Source organism: Colias eurytheme, chromosome 11 (genome assembly GCF_061535395.1).
Source record: "Colias eurytheme isolate Ceu_HAF_F1 chromosome 11, ilColEury1 Martin Lab GWU primary, whole genome shotgun sequence".
Lineage (NCBI taxonomy): Eukaryota > Metazoa > Arthropoda > Insecta > Lepidoptera > Pieridae > Colias > Colias eurytheme.
This window is the reverse complement of record NC_142990.1, coordinates 9,911,989-9,920,494: the sequence shown is the minus strand read 5'-3', so window position 1 is coordinate 9,920,494 and position 8,506 is coordinate 9,911,989. Positions and strand designations below refer to the sequence as shown.

Sequence of the window (8,506 nt, the reverse complement as noted above, 5' to 3'; positions counted from 1 at the left end):
ATTCAAATCCATACTAATAGTATAAATGCGAAAGTAACTCTGTCTGTCTGTCTGTTACTCAATCACGCCTAAACTACTGAACCAATTTTCATGAAATTTGGTATAGAGATATTTTGATACCCGAGAAAGGACATAGGCTACTTTTTATCCCGGGAAAATAACGCAATCCCGGAAATCCCACGGGAACGGGAACTATGCGGGTTTCTCTTTGACTGCGCGGGCGAAGCCGCGGGCGGAAACCTAGTAAAAATTTCTCATTACAACCTAGTAGAAATTTTTAAAGAATAGAAAATTTTCGATCACGAAGCTGGATTCGAACTAGCGAGAGACGTCTATACTTACTTTAAAAATTTCTCAACTGTATCTTATATTGTTTTATAAAATTATTAATCGAAATGTGTGTGCACTTTGAAAGATATGGAAAATGATGCGCCATGACCTAATATTAAAAAAGAAGACTATTAATTATTTTGTTAATTGTAAAGGTACTATGGATACGGGAAATATTGCAACGGGGGGAAAAATTATTGCAACGTCATGAAGCAAATCCGTAATTGAATATTTTTTAAGTAGGTATGCATTATTTTTTTAACTATATTCATTTGATATTAAAAATAGCTCTATATTATTTTTTAATTTTCTCAGATGCGCACGTACCATTAAAATGCATTAAGTAACCATAACTCTTTAATGTCTGCATCGCGATATTTCGTAATTACTGTCGCATATAATAAAATATAGCCGAAATCGCATTTTCAACTCATTATAGGCAACCATAAGGGTGAAATGGACTCGCTTTTGTTCAAAAGCGTGCTCATTAAAAATAATAAAGACTGACGATTGCGTTCATAATAGCATTCGGATTTGTTTTTTTACATTTTCATTAAGTAGATACGTGGTAGCTTGAATGTAACCATTTACCTCTGCCCTACATCTAAATGAATCACCCACTTAATTATTTTTCTTGCAAAATGCCTAATATTTGTGAGGCAGACATTGAAGGTGGTGATGTGATCATCTAAATTATTACACACTTGGGAATTACTTGGGAATTACACTAATATAGAGACAATATTATTCGCCCTAATTTGACGTATTGTTAATTTTATTATAGCGAATCATTAACGAACATATTTTACAATCTAGAATTAAACGAATTTAAATCTTATGGATTCAGACATTTTAAATAATCTAAAAATTCATTGATTACAGTTCATGAACTGTCCATATGATAGAGTTCTGATTTCTCAATGATTTTAATTATCGGTAGGTCTATGAAATGTTCATTAAACATTTTTTATGCACCTTACTGTCCAGGCAAAACATCGTTTACCAGGTCAGTGTTACAAAGATAACTAATTACATATTTACAGACACAAAAACTGTATAAATGTCCCTCTTCTAAGAACAAGAACATCGTTCTGCTAATTGAAGCCTGCTGCAGATTAGTCCGACTTTTTGCAGTATAATTACCTACAGTACCCGACTCCTTGCCAGCATTTATAGTGAATCGTTAAAAATTTATACACTTATATTAATTCTTGTTTTACTTTTGTTAACGCCGTAAAGTGGTGCACAGAAAATTAGTCCGTCTGGTAGCTGGTTTGTATAAAATACTATCTTTTTAAAGGGTATATTTTATATTGAAATGTTTAGCGTGTGACGGATGAAAGCAGAAATAGACAGATAATTTTGAAATTAGTATATTTCTTTTAACTTATTTGTTAAAAACATGAAACTTAAAATATACCTATTCATATTGAAGAAGGTACTGAAGTAAGAAATGTTAAAATAAAAAGTCTAGTTGCCATTCCATTAGTTTTTACAAATCTTCTATCTTCACTAATCGTTTTCTTCTGTACGATTTTCAGCCATCGTTGGTCTTATATTATTTCTTCTTTTTTCCTTTATTCCCCTTCTTTTTAAGCACCTCAGGCTGTTCTGGTTCAGGGGGTGGAGTGGGGGGTAATTTTCTATCTGGCCAAAGTCTTTGAATCATGTCAACTACACCTGAAAGTTGAGAATTTTAATTATTGTTGCGTTTAAATTCTGATTGATAATTTATATTAATAGAGTTAAAATACACACAATAATACGATCCCATTATAAAACAAAAAACAAAATGTTAACACCACGAAAGCTTTTCTAATAATGGAATCGTATCCACATTCTAAAACTTAAACGTTCCTCGTGTTATTTATTGTATTAGTTGTATGTACATAGTCTAGCCGGTAAAATAAAACCATGTATCATAAGTTATAACAAATTAAAAACCCCATGCATTACGCCTCTAACAAAAAACGTAATTTAATAAAAAGTCCACGTTATTATTCATGGAAATGAATTTGCGATAAAGTGAAAATTGCTAAAATAATGACCTCGTTTCGTTGTTTTTATTGCGCCTAATTGTTTAAATTTGTTTCGATGTGAATTATGTCAAAATTGCCCCTCGAATTTAATGAGTTATCTCATAATATAATGAAGTGACCCGTTTTTAGAAGTTACATTGTTGCCTTTTATAGATATTAAAATTAATATTTGCTGGCTTGTTACTTAAAGTAGAATCTATTAAACATGGATAATTAATAACTAGCCGCTTAGGAATAGTATTGTTTTTTGTACAAAAGAAAAAAATAAACCTTTTTTTAAAGGTTCTTTAACTTGACAGGACACTGGTGCACGAAACTAGCAACTAACTTTTTTTACTATCTATTTTTACACATTTAAAATGTATTCATCCAATAATTCTATAATTAATAATTTCTTACGATCCAGTTTAACAGTATTAGCTCCTTTATCAGTCATGGGCCCAGGAAAGCTCTCCGCCAAATGATTAATCAGGTCTTCATCAACATTAGCTCCAGCTGCTTTCAAATCACGAAGTATTTGCACGTGGTTGCATTGTTTCTAATGTTTTTCGTTTTTCAAGAAAGTACAATCTAATGAAAATGAAAATTTAATGTGATTAATTATTTTATTATGTGGAATGAGTCTAAGGGCCAATTTTTCAATGCTTGGATAAAACTTATTCGTCGAATAATGTATAAAACTACCATTTTAAAAACGTATTCTAATTGCCCGTATTTGACAGTTTACGTGACATTTTAATATTATCGTGTAATACTTTATTGGACGGATAAGTTTTATCCAAGCATTGAAAAATCGGCGCTAAGACTCATGAATTTATATTATTAATTAATATTTTAAAGTTCGAAAATAAATAAGTCTCGATAAATTTATATTATACTGCGTTACGAACGTTAAAAACTTTAACACAACTAACGCAATATCCAATTTTGCTTTCTTTCCCGGTCTTTTTGTGAGAAAGTCCAGTCTTTTCATAATGATAAGTCTCATATCTGCAGTTGATAAGGCATAGTTGTACAAAATATTCCCGTATGTAATATTGGTATTCTTCCGGTAATCATGTTTTAAAATTCTCTTACATTCCTAAAAAAAATATGATGAAAATTAAAAACATGGTAGAGTTCAATTGCGAAAATGAAACAATGCTAATCCAAAGTTATTTCTTTTATAACGTAAAAAAAACAAAAACAAAAACTATGCAACAAACAATTTTTCAATAACCCCGCTATATTGGACAACTTTATAAAAAAACTCTGCGTCTATTTAGTATTCTAATGAATAAATTCAGTTCAGGAACACAAATTTTCAAGATAAACATCACCTCTACAAACTCTTTGGCCACAGCAATATTATCCATAATCAGATTGTTTAGTCGAACTTTTTTCTTCTCCAAAGCTCTTAAAAGAGTCAACGCATCGTCTGGTGTAAAGGGATTATTTGATACATCGAGAGTATCAAGCCTTCTTGCTTTAACGAGAGATACTCCTAATAACTTGGGAGCAGTTCGTGGCAGTCTAAAAATTATATAAGTTTAAATAAAAAAATATATATTTTGTTTTCGTGGTCGTTCGCTCCAATGAGATCATTATTGAATTGAATTTTCACGTAATGAGAAAAGCGATTTAATAATTTTTATAAAATTATTTTAATTACAATTATTGTACTAACGGCGCAATGGTAAGTAATTGGAAGTATTGAATGGTGGATATGAGGTTTGACCCGATGATTAAAATAATATTGTTTGCAATTTTTCACAGGAAAATATTTTTTAGCGCACATATAATTTATAAATGATTTGAATCTAAAAGTCGAAAGGCTGATAACAACAAGTGGTATGAGTTGGTGAAGATTTCCTTACTTGTTATTACTTAAATCAAGTATCCTAAGAGAAGGTGCGGAAAGGAGTTTCCGTAAGGGTTTAGCGATTTTGAGGGCATTCCATGAGACATTTAGTTCAACGAGAAATTTATTTTCCCCCAGTTTTTCCATAAGCTCAGTGGGACCTGAAAAAAGTATTTATGAAATTTTATTAACAAGTTATAAGTTGACTCAAGCCTAAAACTTAAAAACAAAAGTTTGAGATTCGATTGTAAGTGAGTGTTTAAAAAATTTACTTGATTTTTCATTTTATCTGCACATATTTACATTATCACTGTTATAATATATTCCATTTAGAACATCTTTATTATTGTGTATAGATAATATTAACAACAAAGTGTCCTACGCGTTTGTCTTTGCAAACATGGGACGTTAATCTAACAATATATCGGGCCCTTGTCTCGTCTGTATTTTGATACTAAGCTTCATATGCCAGTATAATTACATTGTTTAGTCCCCTTTGTGTACGCGTTAGAGCAACGTGCATAGTATATCCATTGACTTGAAAACGTTCTTCAATGTATCGTTTCATAATAATGATATAATGGTAAACGTTATTGGGTAAAGTAATAGTCTGAGAAGTCGAATTGCTTAGGGTAATCGTAAACAAAAGATGACCGTCTTCCAAGAACATTATTCTGTAGAGGTTACTAAATGCTAGTAATGCTAATATAGTTTTGCTAGTTATGGGTATTCAATACATCATGTAGTGTTTTAAATATCGATATATTCGGAAAATATTTAAGGTATACTTGAAGAAGTATATTTCATAGTATAAACCAAGCGTAAGTAGAGAACTAGATGGCACTGAAGTACGTCCAGAGATATACTTGAAAATACATTGAACCTGATTTTAAAAGAACCACATTGTTAGGTCAAGCTAAAATACAATGCTAATGTCAGTACGTTCAGCCTCTTTATTTGAGCTTCCTAAATACAGCCAGGCGATGTGGCACCATCCATTTCATTCTATACCACATAAATATTTACGGGAACGTTCCCGACTTTATTTTCCACACAAGAGCTGAAGAGCTCCGTATACACTATACAAGTTATTAAATGTTAGTCCAACTGACGTATTCTAGTTGAAGAGCTTTTTTAGTTGGCGAGTGTTCGTGGTTTATTGTCTATTTATGTCAGGATTTTTATGTTTTGCTTTTTAAAACGTGGAGAGGTTGATTTTAGTTTTTTTCGAATGCGTATTGAAGGATTTCATTGACTTTTTTGCGTAATGGTCTTAGCAGATGATACAAATGTTAGTCTTATTCAATTAAAAATAAATATAACGTTAGTACCAAAAAAACTATGTAGTTTTTATAAGTATTTCAACAAAAACCTTTCAAAGTGGATAATTGATTCCAGGATAAATCGAGATGGCTAATTGTATTGTTTCCTTCAATAGCTCTTGCGAATGACAAAGCGGATTCCATTCCTAATTCATTAAAGCTCAAATTTAATCTGAAAAAGATCTCATTAATCAGAAATTGAAAATAAAGAAAACAGTAAAAGTAAATAATAGCTTACAATACTTTTAATACACATTAATATACTACAATACTATTAATAATATTTGATCGAAATCTTGTATCGCAGTCTTTAATCGTTCAATATTCTAATTTACTAACTTTGTTAAAATTACTATTTAACAAAGTTAGCTAATTTTGCCTTTGTTGTATGTACCTATAATATTCATTGCGTATGCTATGTTCTCTCACTTTTAATCACACATCAATAACCTTTTAATCACAGCTCCTTTAAACAATTGCTCAGCAACGTATTCAAATCCTTTGTCCCCAAGTTGATTTCGAGATAAATCCAGCAAATCTAAACTGCGACCGTAAAGCTTGGCAACAATTCTTCTTACTCCGCTACATTGTATCCTATGATATAAACAAAATATTGAGAGTAGTAAAACAGCACTACACATAAATCTATACATTTATTATCTATCTCTTTTATATGCGTTAAAAATTAGGGAATTCATTCTAAGATTTGTTTTGTACACACAGCAAAATACAAAACAAAAAATTAAAAGAATATAACCATTAAATATTTGGCAAATTGTGCTGTTTCATGTGCCTATCTTAGGTTACCAACACAGGATTTGATCTTCATTTATAAAGTATAATATAATTGAACAAATGTATAGATTTTGCGTCTGCGATTTCAATATATTATTATATTAAGTATTATTTGCATCTCCGATATAACGTGGACGAAATCGTGGGTGTTTGCTAGCTAAATACAATATTCAAGTTCTTCGAATTGCAATAAAATTACCTGCATCCACACAACACAAGTTCCTGGAGAACCGTATTCTCAGCTATTAATTGACCCAGGTGGTAGCAGGCATCATTGTCCAGAAAATTTGAAGATAGATCCAGGCGTACCACGTTGTTATTGTAGTATAGCGCCTTGCACATCGCCCGCATACCGATTGGATTCACTCCATAATACTATAAAAATACAGAGATGAAGATTAAGAATAATAGTTAACAAAGATTAAAAATCTATGGTATTACTTAGTTCTTAGTAACATAATAGATACTACTACAATTGAAAAAATACTTTCTGAAATTCATTGCTTTTTCAGAAATGCAAATACGAGATTAATTTTGAAGATACTAAAGATATAATTAATATTAGTCATAACAGGTAAAGCATGTTTAATATCTGTAACACAAGAAATCGATCATCAGATAAAACTGAAAATTCCAAAAATAAAAAATAAAGTAACTCCAAATCAAAAAATTAAGGTTTGGTGGTCATAATATTATATCAAACTATATCCAGTATATTCTGCATTCTTTATATATAAAAATGAATCGCAAAATGTGTTGGTAAGCGCATAACTCGAGAACGGCTGAACCGATTTCGATAATTCTTTTTTTATTATATTCCTTGAAGTACGAGGATGGTTCTTATGTAGAGAAAACGTAAACATGTACCACGGGCGAAGCCGGGGCGGACCGCTAGTTATGAATATAATATGGGAATCAATAACTTTTAAATCAATAGATCGTTCCAGTAATCCACGCCAAAATGGTCTCACGGGGATAACCTTCATTTTCTCACATTCGTCTAAATATAATTCTTGACCATCGGTTGGATAATACTTTTGTTCTTCTGCAATATATAAAAAATAATATAACATTCAAAAATGTGAATTACCGTGTATGGGGCAGATGTATGATGCAACTGTTTCACTAATCGCTTTTCTTTATGGACATACTAGGTTTCCGCCCGCGACTTCAACCGCGCAGTCAAAGAAAAACCCGCATAGTTCCCGTTCCCGTGGGATTTCGGGATCGCGTTATTTTCCCGGGATAAAAAGTAGCCTATGTCCTTTCTCGGGTATCAAAATATCTCCATACCAAATTTCATAAAAATTGGTTCAGTAGTTTAGGCGTGATTGAGTAACAGACAGACAGACAGAGTTACTTTCGCATTTATAATATTAGTATGGATTAATGATCAGCCTTCTGTTTCCTGCCAGACTTAGACAGGATCCTTCGGTTCTACGTTCACGCGTTGGAGGCGACGGCCAAAAATGTAAAGTATAAACGAGTATTATCATCTAAAGTTTAATAAAAAGCAAGTCATTTAATGGACAATACTGACCTGGATCGAGTAAAGCCCGCAAAACTCCAGGATCTTTAATTCCCGGGTAATTGTAGTAAGGATGAATCAAAATTGAACTCGCAGACATCGGTATATATTTGGTGCAAATTTCTCCACTACCAGGGTTATAAAGGCCATCTTTGTATAGCGCCATTTTTGGAGGATCTTCAATAGTAATGGCTATAAGGGACGACCATTCCTCTCTCGGTGGTTCCTCTGAAGAAGATGAAAATACTGGCTGTACCAGCATCTCATGGATGGAAAGTTCTTCTGGTTCTATAGACGAACTTGAGTGCGGCATTGTTTTTTTTTATATTTCAAGATTTTAAGGATAAAATATCTATTATACGTAATTTGTGCTTAAAAGCTAGCTAAAACCTTGGCTAATAATTAAACAGTACCACAACAGTACTGTCAAGTGACATGTGATTTTCATTATTGAAAGAAATATCGGCCAGTAGTCTTAAACTTTCTAAAGAGTTTTGTCCAAATACTAAATCAATTTTGTAATGCACAAAATATGTAAAAAAAAGATTCTTCTCAATTATAAGAAAAAGCTAAAGACTGAAAGGAGAATGGCGAAACTGGGCCTAACTGTTACAGAAATCATAATACATATATTTAAAACTAGCTTTCCACC

The 8,506-nt window shown here is 31.8% G+C and overlaps 1 pseudogene; it reads right to left on the bottom strand.

Annotated features, from left to right (window-relative positions):
- Positions 1 to 1,888: 1,888 nt before the first annotated feature.
- On the bottom strand, positions 1,889 to 8,167 carry LOC149904810 (uncharacterized; annotated as a pseudogene).
- Between the last annotated feature and the right edge of the window lie 339 nt (positions 8,168 to 8,506).